The sequence below is a fragment of the Nycticebus coucang genome, chromosome 12 (assembly GCF_027406575.1).
Source record: "Nycticebus coucang isolate mNycCou1 chromosome 12, mNycCou1.pri, whole genome shotgun sequence".
NCBI classification, from domain to species: Eukaryota; Metazoa; Chordata; class Mammalia; order Primates; family Lorisidae; genus Nycticebus; species Nycticebus coucang.
This window is the reverse complement of record NC_069791.1, coordinates 107,392,839-107,409,604: the sequence shown is the minus strand read 5'-3', so window position 1 is coordinate 107,409,604 and position 16,766 is coordinate 107,392,839. Positions and strand designations below refer to the sequence as shown.

Here is a 16,766-nt window from a genome sequence, read left to right as displayed (position 1 = left end):
TCAGATAATTAAAGAGGCAGAAAAGAACAGAGAGAAAGCAGAGAGAAAGATTTTTTTGCTGATTCTTCCTCATGTTCACTGACAGAATTATGGGACTTTATGAAGTGTTCAAACATACGAGTTTGAACAGTACCCCAGAAGGTATGAATAGGTATCCCAGAAGGGGAAGAAGAATGCCCCCATGGAATGAAACCATACTAGAGAATATTATAAATGAAAATTTCCCAAATATCACCAAAGATTCTGACACACTCCTTAGAGAGGCATATTGGACCCTAGGTAGTCTCACCTCTAACTGAGCTTCTCCAAGAACATTGTGATGAGCCCATCCAAAGTCAAGACAAAAAAAAAGATTATTCAAGCTGCCAGGAGTGAGTGCCAGTTCACGTACAGGGGCAAATCCATCAGGGTGACTGCAGACTTCTCTAATGAAACTTTCCAAGCAAGAAGACAATGGTCATCTACCTTTAATCTACTTAAACAGAATAATTTCCAGCCCAGAATTCTATATCCCACTAAGCTAAGCTTTAAAATTGACAGAGAAATCAAATCTTTTACTGATATGCAAACATTGGGGAAACTTGCCACAAGACTAGCTCTACTGGAAATACTTCAACCTGTTCTACACACTGACCATCACAATGGACCACCAGCAAAGTAAGCACCCAGAAATTAAGGACAGAACCTAACTTCTACACTGATGCAAAAGATAAAACTAAGCAATGGATTCTCACAAAATAAGATGACTAGAACACCACCACACTTATCAATTATCTCAGTAAATGTTAGTGGCTTGAATTCCCCCCTGAAGAGGCATAGATGGGCTGACTGGATTAAAAAACACAAGCCACCCATTTGCTGTCTGTAGGAAACACATCTAGCCTCAAAAGACAAATTAAAACTCAGAGTTAATGGTTGGAAATAATTTTTCAGGCAAACAGAATCCAGAAGAAAAGAGGGGTTGTGATCTTATTTTCAGATACATGTGGATTTAAAGAAGCTAAAGTGAAAAAAGACAAAGATGGTCACTTTATATTGATCAAGGGAAAAATACAACAAGAAGACGTTTCAATTCTAAATATTTATGCACCCAACTTAAATGCTCCCAGATTCTTAAAACAGAACTTACTCAGTCTGAGCAATATGATATCGTATAACTCCATAATAACAGGGGACTTTAACACTCCTCTTACAGACCTGGACAGATCCTCTAAACAGAAATTAAACAAACATATAAGGGACTTAAAATACCCTAGAACAACTGAGCTCGATAGATGCATACAAAACACTCCATCCCAAAGATAAAGAATATACATTCTTGTCATCACCCCATGGAACATTCTCCAAAATTGATTATATCCTGGGACACAAAACAAATATCAACAGAATAAAAAGAATTGAAATTTTACCTTGTATGTTCTCAGACCATAAGGCACTAAAGGTGGAGCTCAACTCTAACAAAAACGTTCAACCCCACACAAAGGCATGGAAATTAAACAACCTTCTGTTGAATTACAGATGGGTGCAGGAAGAAATAAAACAGGAAATTATTAACTTCCTTTAGCATAACAACAATGAAGACACAAGCTACCAAAACCTTTGGGTACTGCAAAAGCAGTTTTGAGAGGAAAACTTATCGCTTTAGATGCCTACATTTGAAAAACAGAAAGAGAATGCATTAACAAACTCACTAGCCAACTTACGGAATTGGAAAAAGAAGAACAATCTAAGCCTAAATCCAGTAGAAGAAAAGAAATATCCAAGATCAAATCAGAGATCAATGAAATTAAAAACAAAAGAATCATTCAGAAAATTAATGAAACAAGGAGTTGGTATTTTGAAAAAATAAATAAAATAGATAAACCATTGGCCAGACTAATGAGAAATAGAAAAGTAAAATCTCTAGTAACCTCAATCAGAAATGATAAAGAGGAAATAAAAATGGATCCCACAGAGATACAAGAGATCATCTCTGAATACTACCAGAAACTCTGTGCCCAGAAATTTGGCCATGTGAAAGAAATGGATCAATATTTGAAATCACACCCTCTCCCTAGACTTAGCCAGGAAGAAATAGAGCTCCTGAATAAACCAATTTCAGGCACCGAGATTAAAGAAACAATAAAAAAACTTCCAAAAATCCCCCCAAACAAACAAACAAACAAAACCCTCATCCAGATGGCTTCACAACAGAATTCTATCAAACCTTCAAGGAAGAGCTTATTCCTGTACTGCAGAAATTATTCCAAAAAATTGAGGAGGCAGGAATCTTCCCCAACAAGTTCTATGAACCAAACATCACCCTGATATCAAAATGAGTAAAAGACCCAACTAAAAAGGAGAATTTCAGACCAATTTCACTAATGAATATAGATGCAAAAATTCTCAACAAAATCCTAGCCAATAGATTACAGCTTATCATCAAAAAAGTCATACATCATGATCAAGTAGGTTTCATCTGAGGGATGCAAGTCTCGTTTAACGTATGCAAGTCTATAAACATTATCTACCATATTAACAGAAGCAAAAACAAAGACCATATGATCCTCTCAATAGATGCGGAAAAAGCATTCCATAAAATCCAGTATCCTTTTCTAATTAGAACACTGAAAAGTATAGGCATAGGTGGGACATTTCTGAAACTGATTGAAGCTATCTATGACAAACCCACAGTGAATAATTTACTGAATGGAGTAAAATTGAAAGCTTTTCCTCTTAGGACCAGAACCAGACAAGGTTGTCCTCTGTCACCATTACTATTCAACATAGTGCTGGAAGTTCTAGCCAATACAATTAGGCAAGACAAGGAAAGGGCATCCAAATGGGAGCAGAAGAGGTCAAACTCTCCCTCTTTGCTGATGATGTGATCTTATACTTAGAGAACCCCAAAGACTCAACCACAAGACTCCTGGAAGTCATAAAAAAAAAACCCAATAATATCTGAGGATATAAAATCAATGTCAACAAGTCAGTAGCCTTTGTATATGGCAATAACAGTCAAGATGAGAGGCTAATTAAGGACACAACTCCCTTCACCATAGCTTCAAAGAAAATGAAATACCTAGGAATATACCTAACAAAAGAGGTAAAGGACCTCTATAAAGAAAATTATGAAACCCTAAGAAAGGAAATAGTCGAGGATATTAACAAATGAAAGACATACCATGCTCATGGCTGGGAAGAATCAACATTGTTAAAATGTCTATACTTCCCGGGCAGTGCCTGTGGCTCAGTGAGTAGGGCACCAGCCCCATATACCGAGGGTGGCAGGTTCTAACCCGACTCCAGCCAAACTCAAAAAAATAGCTGGGTGTTGTGGTGGGCGCCTGTAGTCCCAGCTACTTGGGAGGCTGAGGCAAGAGAATCTCCTAAGCCCAGGAGCTGGAGGTTGCTGTGAGCTGTGATGTCACAGCACTCTACTGAGAGTGATAAAATGAGACTCTGTCTCAAAAAAAAAAAAAAAAAGTCTATACTTCCCAAAGCAATCTACCTATTCAATGCCATTTCTATTAAAATACCAACATCGTACTTTCAGGACTTGGAAAAAATGATTTAGCATTTTGTATGAAACCACAAAAATCCTGTATAGCTAAGGCACTTCTTAGTAATAAAACCAAAGCCGGGGGCATCACTATACCAGATTTTAGGCTGTATTACAAAGCCATAGTGGTCAAGACAGCATATTATTGGCACAAAAATAGACACATGAATATTTGGAATTGAATAAAAAACTGGGAAATGAAACCAACATCTTACAACCACCTAATCTTTGATAAACCAAACAAGAACATACCTTGGGGGAAAGAATCCCTATTCAATAAATGGTGCTGGGAGAATTGGATATCCACATGTAAAAGACTGAAACTGGACCCACACCTTCCTCTACTCACAAAAATTGATTCAAGATGGATAAAGGACTTAAATTTAAGGCATGAAACAATAAAAATCCTCAAAGAAAGCATAGGAAAAACACTAGAAGATATTGGCCTGGGGAAAGACTTCATGAAGAAGATTCCATGGCAATTGCAACAACAACAAAAATAAACAAATGGGACTTCATTAAACTGAAAAGCTTCTGTACAGCTAAGGAGACAACAACCAAAGCAAGTAGATAACCTACACAATGGGAAAGGATATTTGCATATTTTCAATCAGACAAAAGCTTGATAACTAGGATCTATAGAGAACTCAAATTAACTCCACATGAAAAAAGCTGATAATCCCACATATCAATACACAAGAAACATGAACAGAACCTTCTCTAAAGAAGACAGATGAATGGCTAACAAACATGAAAAAATGCTCATCATCCCTAATTATTAGAGAAATGCAAATCAAAACCACCCTGAGATACTTTCTAACCCCAGAAAGCACGGCCCACATCACAAAATCTCAAAACTGCAGATGTGGTGTGGATGTGGAGAGAAGGGAACACTTTTACACTGCTGGCAGGACTACAAACTAATACATACTTTTTGGAAGGAGTATGGGGAACCCTCAAAGAACTCAAGCTAGACATCCATTTTATCCTGCAATCCCATTACTGGGCTTCTCCCCAGAAGGAAAAAATTCCTTTTATTGTAAGGACACTTGCACTAGACTGTTTATTGCAGCTCAATTTACAATCGCCTAAATGTGGAAACAGCCTAAATCCCACCAATCCAGGAATGGATTAACAAACTGTGGTATGTGTATACCATAGAACACTATTCAGGCATTAAAAAATATGGACACTTTACAGCCTTTGTATTAACCTGGGTGTGAGTGGAACACGTTATTCTTAGTAAAGCATCACAAGAATGGAGAAGTATGAATCCTATGTATTCAATTTTGATATGAGGACAATTAATGACAATTAATGACACAGTGGGGTGGAGGAAGGGGAGAGCAGAGAGAGAAAGAGGAGGGAGGGGTGGGGCCTTGGTGTGTGCCACACCTTTTGGGGGCAAGACATGATTGTAAGAGGGACTTTACCTAACAAATGTAATCAGTGTAACCTGGTTTCTTGTACCCTCAATGAATCCCCAGCAATTAAAAAAAAATGATGATGTTAATCTGAAATTTAAAAATAAATAAATAAGGGCTCAGCACCTGTACCTCAATGGTTAGGGCACTGGCCGTATACAACAAGGCTGGCAGGTTTGAACCTGGCCTGGCTCTGCTAAACAACAATAACAACAACAACAACAACAACAACAAAATAATAGCCAGGCATTGTGGTGGTTGCCTGTAGTCCCAGCTACTTGGGAGGCTGAGGCAAAAGAATAGCTTAAGCCCAAGAGTTTGAGGTTGCTGTGAGCTGTGATGCTATGGCACTCTACCTAGGGCAACATAGTGAGACTCTGTCTAAAAAAAAAATCAAAACAAAAATAAATAAACTGCTGATGTTACATGTATCAGTTGGTGATTGCTGAGTAACAAACAACTCCAGAGTCTCAGAACATACAGCAATAAGCATTTATCCATCAGGCATCTCCAAGTGTGGTGGGGGCTGGCTGATCTTGGTTGGGCTGAACTGGCTGGCTATGTTGCAGTTGGTCCAGTTGGGGCTGGCTCCCTCCTGAACCTTGGCCTTAGCTCTGTTTCATGTTGTGCATTCTGGGGCCTAGAATGGAATGGCAGCAGCTACCCATGAGAAGCCTTCTCATGGGGAAGGCATGAGAACTGCAAAGAGGTGAACCCAACTGTGCAAATGATTTTCAAACCTTTGTTTAAATCCATTGTATTTGCTAACATCTCATGGTCCAAAGCAAGTCATGTGGCCATGCCCATAACCAGTTGAGCTGGGAAACATACTCCACCAATGGAAATGATGGAGCAGGAGAGAATACTTTCAAACAATAATATAACAATAACTTATTGCAGGGGTTGGTTAATATGGCCACTGGGCCAAATCCCATCTGCCACCTGTTTTTCTAAGGCTGTGAGCTTAGAACTTTTTTTTAATCTATTTTTTTTATAATGGAAAAAATAAAAGAACATTTCATGATATGTGTAAATTACATGACATTCAAATTTCAGTGCTCATAAAATAAAGTTTTTTTTTTTTTGCAATTTTTGGCTGGGGCTGGGTTTGAACCCGCCGCCTCTGGCATATGGGGCTGGCACCCCTACTCCTTTGAGCCACAGGCGCCACCCTTATAAATAAAGTTTTATAAGAACACAGCCATGCCTGTTTGTTTAGGTATTTTCAGTGGCACTTTTTGTACAATAAGGACTGAGTTGCGTGGCTATGGTAGAGCCTATATGGCTCATAAAACCTAAAATATTCACCATCTGGGCCTTTACAGAAAACATTTGCTGACCTTTGATACATCATATTATTGATGATGATAAAGTCATTGCAAATGGAAAATCAAAAAAATTTTCATAAAAAATTAAAGCTGGCCAGCTATAGTGGCTCACACCTGTATCCTAACACTTTAGGAGGCTGAAGTAGGAGAACTGCGTGAGATCAGGAGCACAAGACCAGCCTGAGCAAGAGCAAGACCCCATTTCTACAAAAAATGGAGAAATTAGCCAGGCATGGTGATGTGTACCTGCAGTCCCAGGTGCTTAGGAGGCAGAGGCAGAGCCCAGAAATATGAAGTTGTTGTAAGCTATAATAAGGACATGGTGCTCTAGCCAGGGCAACAGAGAGAGACTCTGTCTCAAAAAGACAAAAAATAGTTACCTATATTCTCCCAATTCATCCTCCTGACAGCCCTGTGTTGGGGGACTGTTTGGGGGTTAGGGTATTCGCTAATGTCATAAAAAATCTGACTCAAGTTTTTGATGTTTGACTGCTGACTACTTCTGACCTCTGCCTCCCCCTCATCTTCCATTTTGACCTCATAGTTTGACATACTGATAAAAAAAGTCTGTGTATGTTTCCTTCTTTGGTGCTGGTGAGGAACTCAAGTCTTGCATCCAAGCCTTACATCCCGTGCACAGGAGCTTTTCCCCAGACTTACTCCTTAGCCACTATAAATTCCCTGTCCACTCCATCTGCCTCCAGTAAGCCAGTCTGCACCTGCGTGTGCCCATCCTGCTCTCCCCAGGAGTCCCTTATGTAAATACTGAAATTTCTCCCAAGTTCTCTTGGTGTGTAGAGCATGAGCAGCATTCATATCCTATCTTAAATAGTAATTAATATTTCTAGAAGGTCTATTCTTTTTTTTTTGAGACAGAGTCTTACTATGTTGCCCTTGATAGAGTGCCATGGCTTCACAGCAACCTCAGACTCTTGGGCTTAAGTAATTCTCTTGCCTCAGCTTCCTGAGTAGCTGGGACTACAGGTGCCCATCATGACCCCTGGCTATTTTTTTTTGTTGTAGTTGTCACTGTTGCTTGGCCGGCCCAGGCTGGGCTGGGTTCAAACCCTCCAGCCTGGGTGTATGTGGCTGGCACCCTAGCCACTGAGCTACAGGTGCCAAGCCTAGAAGGTCTATTCTGTTGACTAGGTTGGATGATGTAAGTACCTTCATGCTTAACCCCTATAACTGTACTGAAAGCTAAGGAGAGAAGATGAATATATTATATAAGGGTTTATTTTTCCCAATAAATCTATCTGTACGTTTATCCATCAAACCATCCAGCTCTCTACCCAGTAAGCATTTTTGCATGGCTACCACATACCAGAAAGCATGACGAAAGCACAAGGGGAGAACTTTCATTCAGTCTTCAACTTTCAAAAATCCAGTAACTGGTTCAGAGTTGATTTCCAAGATCCTGGGATGATCTTCAACACTTACTTAGTATATAATCACGGAAACATCCATTTAGAGAGAACTTCCTTATTTTCTGGGTTAGTCAGGACACTGAGTTGAAAGAGGCTAATAACCAGGGCGGCACCTGTGGTTCAGCGAGTAGGGCACTCGCCCATATACCAAGGGTGGCAGGTCCAAACCTGGCCCTGGCTGAACTGTAACAACAACAAAAATAGCTGGGCATTGTGGTGGGTGCCTGTAGTCCCAGCTACATGGGAGGCTGAGGCAAGAGAATCGCCTAAGCTTGGGAACTGGAGGTTGCTGTGAGCTGGGTGATGCCACGGCACTCTACTGAGGATGATAAAGTGAGACTCTGTCTCTACAAAAAAAAAAAAAAAAGAAAGAAAAGAAAAGAAAAAGAGACTAATAACCAATTCAAACTAGCTTGGGCAAGAGGAGAAATAACTTGGTTCAGTTACCAAAGTAAGCATGGTTGGCGTAGAGCCACCCTCAGGGCCTGTAAAATGTTTTTATCCTGTCTTATACAACAATTAGATACAGAGGACATTTAACAACTGCCCAGATCAGAATCGTATCAATAGGGATGAACTGTTAACAAGAGAGCATTATCCAAAGCATTATTCTATCAGGCCAATTTAATTTCATGATGAATTATCTACATGGGTCTATTGAACTATTCTAATTTTCTTTGAACTTTATATATTTTTTGATTATAATTTACTATTGATTTCATTTTGAGACCATTATTCCAGCTAAGTCTTATTTTCTTGGGATAAATTTAGCAAAGATACACATTTTGTGAAGAAGCTTAGATTCTTCTGTCAATTTTTAACCAGAAGCAAATTTGACCCCCCTGTGATGTTCAGTTGTTCTTGGTGTTAATTTTCAGTGATAATTTATAGCTGTAATACTCATTATTAACTGAATAAAAGAATGATAGTTTGCATTTATTTCTTCACTGCTTGATGAGAAAGTTGTAAGCTGTTTTGTAAGGCAGAGAGATAGGGAAAGATAGAAAGGAGAGGAAGTGGGGAAGGAGTGGGAAAATAAATGTAGAGGAATGGATACCATGCTTGCAAAGGACAGTTACTGATTCTTATCACATGAAAAGGATACACTGAGAACAGGACAGTCTCCTGGCAAGCCTAGAGACATTTTGTGACTTGGGGGCAGTCCCCCAAGTAACTCAGTGTTCCAGAATGAGATAAGATAGGTCACTCACTAGTAAGCATGTGATAAACATTGATGCTTAGTACTTCTTCATGAGGGTTGTGGGGAAAGAACATGTGAGGAAAGAGCGTGTGGCAATCCTTACTCATGCAGCCCTCATATGTCATTACCTTAACCCTCCACACCTGTTGTGTATAACCTTAATAGCCATGTGGAGGTTGCTCAGGGCTACCCTGCAAGCTTGTACTTCTAATCTGTGTCATGTCTGGTTTCTTCATGCGGTGACCGAGACCAGTGCCATAGGGGTCACGACAGAGGAGAGTAGAGAGAAGGAAAGACGCAGAGAGGGAAGAGAGAGCACTGGGAGGGGGAGTGAAGCCAGAGCAGATACAGACAGGAGTCTACAATGGAATGAGGGGCTGAAGGAAGATGGTGTATCTAAACTTCCTATTTCCAGCTGGGATGGCCAGGATTCTAATGCTACCAGGCTGGGTTCTCACTTTCTATCTCAGAAGTCTTCTTCTCTATATGTATATAATTTTTCTTTTATTTGTATACTCAGCAGCCTTCTTTAGGAAGCAGGAGACGTGTCTTTAACCCCACCCCCAAGAGCTTCAGGCCCCACATTTCACGGGCCATGACATTTGGCTCTGCAAGTTGCTCGGTGCACAACTTGCACACCTGTATGCAGTGATTCTTACCATTCTTTTTCTCTTGGTGCCAAATCATAAAGTTCTAGTGAAGGACTCTGATGGGTTTAGCAAGGGTCACATGTCCATCCTTTGACCAATTTCTATGGCCAAGGAATTGGATATCATGGTTGGCTCATCTTGTGGGAAAGTGAAAAGGCCATTTAAAAATTCATATGGAATAAAGTTGTGGTTCTAATTCTTATGAAGGAGAGAAAGAATAATAAATAATAATGATTTGTTTCTAGGACAGAGAGCACTATAGCCATCTTCCATTTCTTGAGAACTTTCAGAAACCCTAGCTGTTGATTTATTCTCACAGCAATTTTCTGACCAGTGGTATGCAGTAATGATTAACAACAAGCAATCTGGGCTGTGATTTGTATCACTTCCCAATTTCTGTGGTATAAATACTTCTTCTCCTACAGACAATTTTTTTTTTTTTAATTTGAGACAGAGTCTCCTTCTGTTGCCCTGGATAGAGTGCCATGGAGTCATCATAGCTCACAGCAACCTCAAACTCCTGGCCTTAAGTGACCCTCTTGCCTCAGCCCCCTGAGTAGCTGTGACTATAGGAACCTGCCACAAAGCCTGGCTAGGTTTTCTACTTTTAGTAGAGATGGGGTCTCACTTTTGCTCAGGCTGGTCTCAAAATCCAGAGTTCAAGCAATTCACCCACCTTGGCCTGCCAGAGTGCTAGGATTACAGGCATGAGTCACCATGCCCAACCTCTACTACAGACAGTTTTAAGCTACAACATGGCACGAATGAATGTGAAGTTAGGAGGAAATGTACAAAGCACCCCATGATGTGCATAGATACAACAGATGCAAATAATCTTGAGTATACACAATAGTAAAATGTAGTGAAGTAATTAGAAAGTGATAAAATTTTAAAAAATGATATATCTGTAAATTGTTGGAGCTCAGAAAATGATACCTCAAATCATGGTGCCTTGACACACTAATTGCTTTGAACTAAAGAAGGCCCCAAATGTCTCTGCCCTACTAACTCTTGCCCTTTTTTCCCCTTCAAAGTAAGGGAAGGGGCTGTCTTAGAGGCTGGGTAATTTATAAAGAAAAAAGGTTTATTTGGTTAACAATTCTGCCTCAGGCTGCTTCTGTGAGAACCAGACTGACGCCATTTGGGGAGTTAGGTTTCGTTTTCTCCGCCATTTTGTTTTGAAAGTTTCACTTTTGGGTGGTGCCTGTAGCTCAGTGAGTAGGGCGCCAGCCTCATATGCCGAGGGTGGCGGGTTCAAACCCAGCCCCGGCCAAACTGCAACAAAAAAAAATAGCCGGGTGTTGTGGCGGGCGCCTGTAGTCCCAGCTGCTCGGGAGGCTGAGGCAAGAGAATCGCATAAGCCCAAGAGTTAGAGGTTGCTGTGAGCCGTGTGATGCCACGACACTCTACCCTAGGGCGGTACAGTGAGACTCTGTCTCTACCAAAAAAAAAAATGAAAGTTTCACTTTCTTGTAAAAGCAGGCATTTCCCCAAAATCATGAGTCACTGGCCCCCAATCAGGAGCTTCCCTATGGATCATGCCATATGGCAGGCACAGTGGCAGCCAATCCAGAAGCAGTCCCTTTGTTCAAGTTGTATATGCCCCATTTGCTGTGCTGCATTATAAGAATCCCCTGCTTCAGAGCTTGGGGCTCCTGGCTTGGATCCATTGCAGTGGAGCCCCTGGGAGCCCGGGCTCGAGCTTGTAACAATAAAGGCTTTTGCTTTTGCATCAGAATCAGCTCCCTGGTGGTCTTTGGGGACTTCGTGATCTGGGCACAACATTTGGGGGCTCGTCCGGGATCTCCAAGACTCCCTGAGGACCCCCGACTCGAAGAGCCATTAAGTGGTAAGTGTTTGTCTTGTCTATTGTGGTTACTTTTGAAATTGAAAGTCTATAAAAGGTGTGGTCGGCATGAAGTTAGGGCGGACATGCTGGAGGCTGCCGGCCAGGAGTGCCATGGAGATGTCCCGGCCTCCTCTGATAAAGGAGTCCAAACCCCTCTGAACTGGGACATGGAATCCCCAGGGCACAGAGGGAACTCAGATTCAGTGTTTATTAGAGAGATAGCTTTCCAGGACTGGGACGTGGAATCCCCAGGGCACGGTGTGGATGCAGACCCTTTTGTGGTTCTTTTGCCTGGGTGCAGCGGGTCACTCCTGCAACACGGTCAGAGACCATCAGCTTACTTTCAGTTTTGTTTCCATGGACTGTCAGTCTTGTTTGTCCTTTTGTGTGCTGTGTGTTTTATTGGTGTTTTAGTGTGGTTGGTCCTAATGGGGCGACTCTGATTATAAATATGGGACAGACTCAAGCAACCCCTCTTTCTCTTTTCCTTGATCATTTTTCAGATTTCAAGTCTAGAGCTCAAGACTTAGGACTCATGGTGAAGAAAGCTAAACTAATTACTTTTTGCAGGAATGAGTGGCCAACCTTCAATGTTGGCTGGCCTCCTGAGGGGACCTTTCACCTTTCCATTATTTTCCAGGTTAAAGACATTGTCTATCATCCATGGACCAGTCACCCTGACCAGGTTCCATACATTACTACCTGGATGGACCTGGTGGAAGATCCCCTTCCTTGGCTGAAGGTGATTCTGCCCTGCGCAGATAATGTCCAAAACAGTGTGGCGGTTCTCACAGTGTTCGAGAAACACCTCACTGAGAAACCCACTAAACTTACCAAACCCAAACCCTCTGCACCATTGTACCCTGTTTTGCAGGACAGTATGGATTGGGATCTTTTTTGTCCTCCTCCGTATTGTCCTCCTGACCCTCCACAGGTTGAGCCCGTGCCTCCCGGGGAAGTGGCAGTTGGGGAGCCCACTGCTGAAGCCGAGACTGCAGCAAGACCTGCTTCTGGAAGTCTGCCATACACAAGGCAACAAGCCCAGTGAGAGGCGAATGCTGACTTGACCATCCTTCCCTTGAGGTCCGCAAGCCCCCTAGATGCATATGGGGTGCAAGATCTTCACTATTGGCCTTTTGCCATTGGTGATTTGTATAACTGGAAAATGCAGAATCCTAAATTTTTTGAAAAACCTAGTGCTTTAATTGCTCTTCCAGATTCTGTTCTTTTTACTCATCAGCCCACTTGGGATGATTGTCAGCAGCTTTTACAGGTACTGTTCACCACAGAAGAAAGAGAAAGAATTCTGTCTGAAGCCCGAAAATCAGTCGAGCAAAATGGGACTATGACTACTAATCCTGCTGTGATCGATGCCATTTTTCCCCTTACCTGCCCTGATTGGGATTTTCATACGAGAGATGGTCAGGTGAGTCTCCAAGCCTACCGCCACTCATGAGGGGTCTCCAGAAAGTGGCCCACAAGTCAACTAATTTGGCTAAGGTAGGTAATGTGCAGCAGGAAAAGAATGAGTCTCCCGCTGCCTTCCTAGAAAGAATATGGAAGCATTCTTTACTTATACGCCCATGGATCTTGAGGCAGAAGGTAGTAAAACCATGGTTATTATGGCTTTTGTTAACCATTCTGCCCCTGATATAAGAAAGAAACTTCAGAGAGTAGATAGGCTGGCTGAAAAATCTTTACAGGATTTGCTTGCAGTGGCCGAGAAAGTTTATAATAATAGAGAAACACCAGAGGAAAAGCAGACTCAGGCTCGGGCCAAACAAACTCAAGACCTGGCTAAAATCCTGCTGGCTGCCACTGCTGCAGAGCTAAAGGATCAGCAGGCTTGACTAAGGCAACTAACAGTTGAAGGTGAGGAGAAACCCTGGGAGGAAGGACATTGACGCTTACAGAGGGACAAGTGTGCCTACTGCAAGGAGATGGGGCACTGGGCCAGAGAATGCCCTAAACGGAGGACCGGCAGGCCCACATCACATGGTGAAGCCCATGTTTTAGAACTGGGGGAATTGAGTGACTAGAGGGGTCAGGGTTCAGCACCCCTCCCTGAACGCAGGGTAACACTCAAAGTGGAGGGGACACCGATAGATTTCCTTGTGGACACTGGTGCACAGCATTCGGTGCTTCTAAAAGACCCAAGGTAAGCTAGATACAAGAAAATCTTGGGTCCAAGGGGCAACAGGGATGAAACAATACTCATGGACTACCTGAACAACTGTAGACCTGGGCACAGGCCGGGTATCCCATGCATTCATTGTTGCGTGACTGGAGACATGAACGAACAGCAGCTTTGCCATGGCTGTAAACTCGCTCCTGTAATTATTATATCAAGAAACAGACTACATGAAATGAGATGGCGTGTAGCAAAAATCTTTATTCTAGGTTTTGACTTTATACTTTTCCAGTCATGTACACACTTAATCTATTATCTATTAGTTTCATCATTATCTTCTTTTACCTATCTGAAATTTAACTTGAAAGGAAATATTTTGTTATCATATCAATACAATCAACTTTTTAGTAAACCTCTTCTTCTAAACATTGACTAATTTCTGAGCAGGCATCTAAAGGAAGATCACAAAGAAGAAAGTAGCCACAGGGGAACAGAGTAAATAGGAGAATATCTTCAAGCATTCACTTAGTTTACTCAGTATGAAGTAATGACTGTGACCTTCCTTCAGGGCAGAGTACCTATAGACCTCTGACAATATGTTGTTAACATATGTCAACCCTCTGGCCCGTATCTCTGAGGAAGGGTGGCATGCCCTTTGATCTCAGGCTTCACGGGGTGTACAGCTTCAGAGAAAAGGCCTAAGGAATTTTACAACTCCAAGAAAGCCTAAATCTGCATGTAACCCAGAGGGGGTCAAAGTCCCTTAAGCCTCTGGAAGAAAAGCAAGTCATTTTAAACTCACACTGAATTCACTTTGTGTGCTTGATTTAGGATATGTTTATTTCTGAATATTATCCTACATTCATGGTTATCCCAGACTGCCCATATCCCTTACTTGGAAGAGATCTATTAACCAAAATTGGGGCCCAGATATCCTTCAAGCAGGATGGACCACAGGTCACAGATGATCAAGGGCGCCTTATACAAGTTCTAACTGTTCAGCTAGAGTACACGCTTCACCAACAACCGCCCAAGGCCCACGCTGACATTAATGACTGGCTCTACTCCTACCCGTTAGCATGGGCTGAGACAGGAGGAATAGGGTTAGCCATTCATCGGCCTCCCGTATTAGTTGAACTTAAGCCCAGAGCAGAGACCATAAAAGTAAAGCAATACCCCATGGCCGTGGAGGCAAAGAAAGGTATAGGTCCACACATTAGGCACCTCCTATGAGCAGAAATTTTAGTTCCCTGACAATCGGCATGGAATACTTCCCTGTTGCCTATCAAGAAACCCCTTACAAATGACTATCGTCCAGTACAGGATTTACAGGAGGTGAATAAGCAGGTGATGAATATCCACCCCATGGTGCCTAACCCATATACACTCCACAGTGCCTTGGCCCCAACTCAAACATGGTACACAGTATTAGATTTAAAGGATGCCTTCTTCAGTCTGCCTCTAGCTCCACAAAGCCAGGCTATATTTCCTTTCGAGTGGAGCGATCCAGAGGAGGGCATCAGTGGACAACTGACCTGGACCCGCCTACCACAAGGCTTCAAGAATTCTCCAACTATCTTTGATGAAGCTCTACATGCAGACTTAGGTGAGTTCTGTAAGTCTCACCCCAGCTTGAGCCTCCTTCAGTACGTAGATGACATATTAATAGCGGCTGCCACAGAGCAAGATTGCCTGCAAGGAACACGAGATCTGCTCACTACCCTGGGAGACATGGGATACTGGGCCTTAGCAAAGAAAGCCCAAATTTGTCAGAAAACTGTAAATTATTTTGGATATGTACTTAAAGATGGCCAGAGATGGCTGAGTAAAGCCAGAAAGCACACTGTACTCAGAATCCCAATTCCCACTACTCCCAGGCAAGTGTGGGAATTTTTGGGAATGGTTGGATTCTGTAGACTGTGGGTGCTGGGGTTTGCTGAAATTGCTAAGCCCCTTTATGAAGACACCAAAGAGGGGCAGCCTTTCCAGTGGACAGCAGAAAGGGACCAGGCATTTAAAAACCCCAAGACTGCCTTGAGGCAAGACTGTTAACCTCTCCTGCACTTAGCCTCCCCGATGTTACCAGACCTTTCCATTTATATGTGGATGAGCACAAAGGGGTGGCAAAGGGAGTATTAACCCAGACCTTGGGACCCTGAACTCGCCCAGTAGCTTACCTGTCCAAAAGACTCAACCCAGTCGCCTTGGGATGGCCCCCTTGTTTATGTATTATAGCGGCCACTGCCCTCTTAGTAAAAGATGCAGATAAACTCACCCTGGGACAAGAACTGTTAATAATAACCTCCCACACCATCGAGGGAGTCTTAAAGCAGCCCCCAGATCAATGGATGAGCAACACATGACTGACTCATTATCAAGGCCTACTACTGAATCCACCAAGGATTCGGTTCTTACCCAGTGTAGCCTTGAATCCTGCCACTCTTTTACCCAACCCGGATGCAGAAGTGCTGCTACATCACTGCCAGGACATACTGGTACAGGTCCACAGCCTTCGTCAGGACCTGACTGATCAGCCGCTGCCCCATGCTGAGGAAACATGGTTCACAATGGCAGTAGCTTCATGAGAAATGGACACAGGTATGCCAGGGCAGTGGTAGTTTCAGAATCGGAAACATTATGGGCAGAACCCCTCCCAAGTAGTACTTCTGCCCAACAGGCAGAATTTATCACCCTAACTAAGGCCTTAGTTCTGGGAAAAGAAAAGAAAGTTAATATCTATACAGACCGCTGTTATGCGTTTGCCACGGCCCACATTCATGGTGCCATCTACCAAGAAAGGGGGTTGTTGGCGGCAGAAGAAAAAATGATAAAGAACAAGCAAGAGGTATTGGACCTCCTGACAGCCATCTGGTTGCCAAGGAAGCTAGCCATTATTCAATGCCCAGGTCACCAGAAGGGGAATTCCCTAGTGGCTAGGGGCAACTGCCATGCAGATGAGGTAGCCAAGAATGTGGCCCTCAGCGTGACTCAGGAGCTGGCTCTCAACCTACCAGATCCAGGAGTACTGGTGTTACCAGAGAAACCCAGGTATTCCCCAGAAGACTTGGCCTGGCTCTGCACCATCCCTCAGGCACATTGCCAGGCAAAATACAATGGCTGGTGGTGCACCGCTGATGGCTGAACCATCCTCCTGGCGCAACTAGGGATGGAAGTACTCCAGCATATCCACCAAGCCACCCACATGGACAACAGAA

The 16,766-nt window shown here is 42.7% G+C and overlaps 1 long non-coding RNA gene across 4 annotated transcripts in view; it reads left to right on the top strand.

Moving 5' to 3' along the window:
* The first annotated feature begins 11,191 nt into the window (after window positions 1–11,191).
* LOC128562154 (uncharacterized) overlaps window positions 11,192–16,766 on the top strand; it is a 41,503-nt gene continuing 35,928 nt past the window's right edge. The window contains exons 1-4 of one of the 4 annotated variants that reach the window (XR_008373371.1): window positions 11,192–11,420; window positions 12,061–12,162; window positions 12,685–12,846; window positions 13,999–15,157. This is a non-coding gene — a long non-coding RNA (uncharacterized LOC128562154). Of the gene's footprint in view, window positions 11,421–12,060; window positions 12,163–12,354; window positions 12,504–12,684; window positions 15,158–16,766 lie in introns of all 4 variants that reach the window. The other 3 variants (XR_008373373.1, XR_008373372.1, XR_008373370.1) reach the window with 3 other exon arrangements.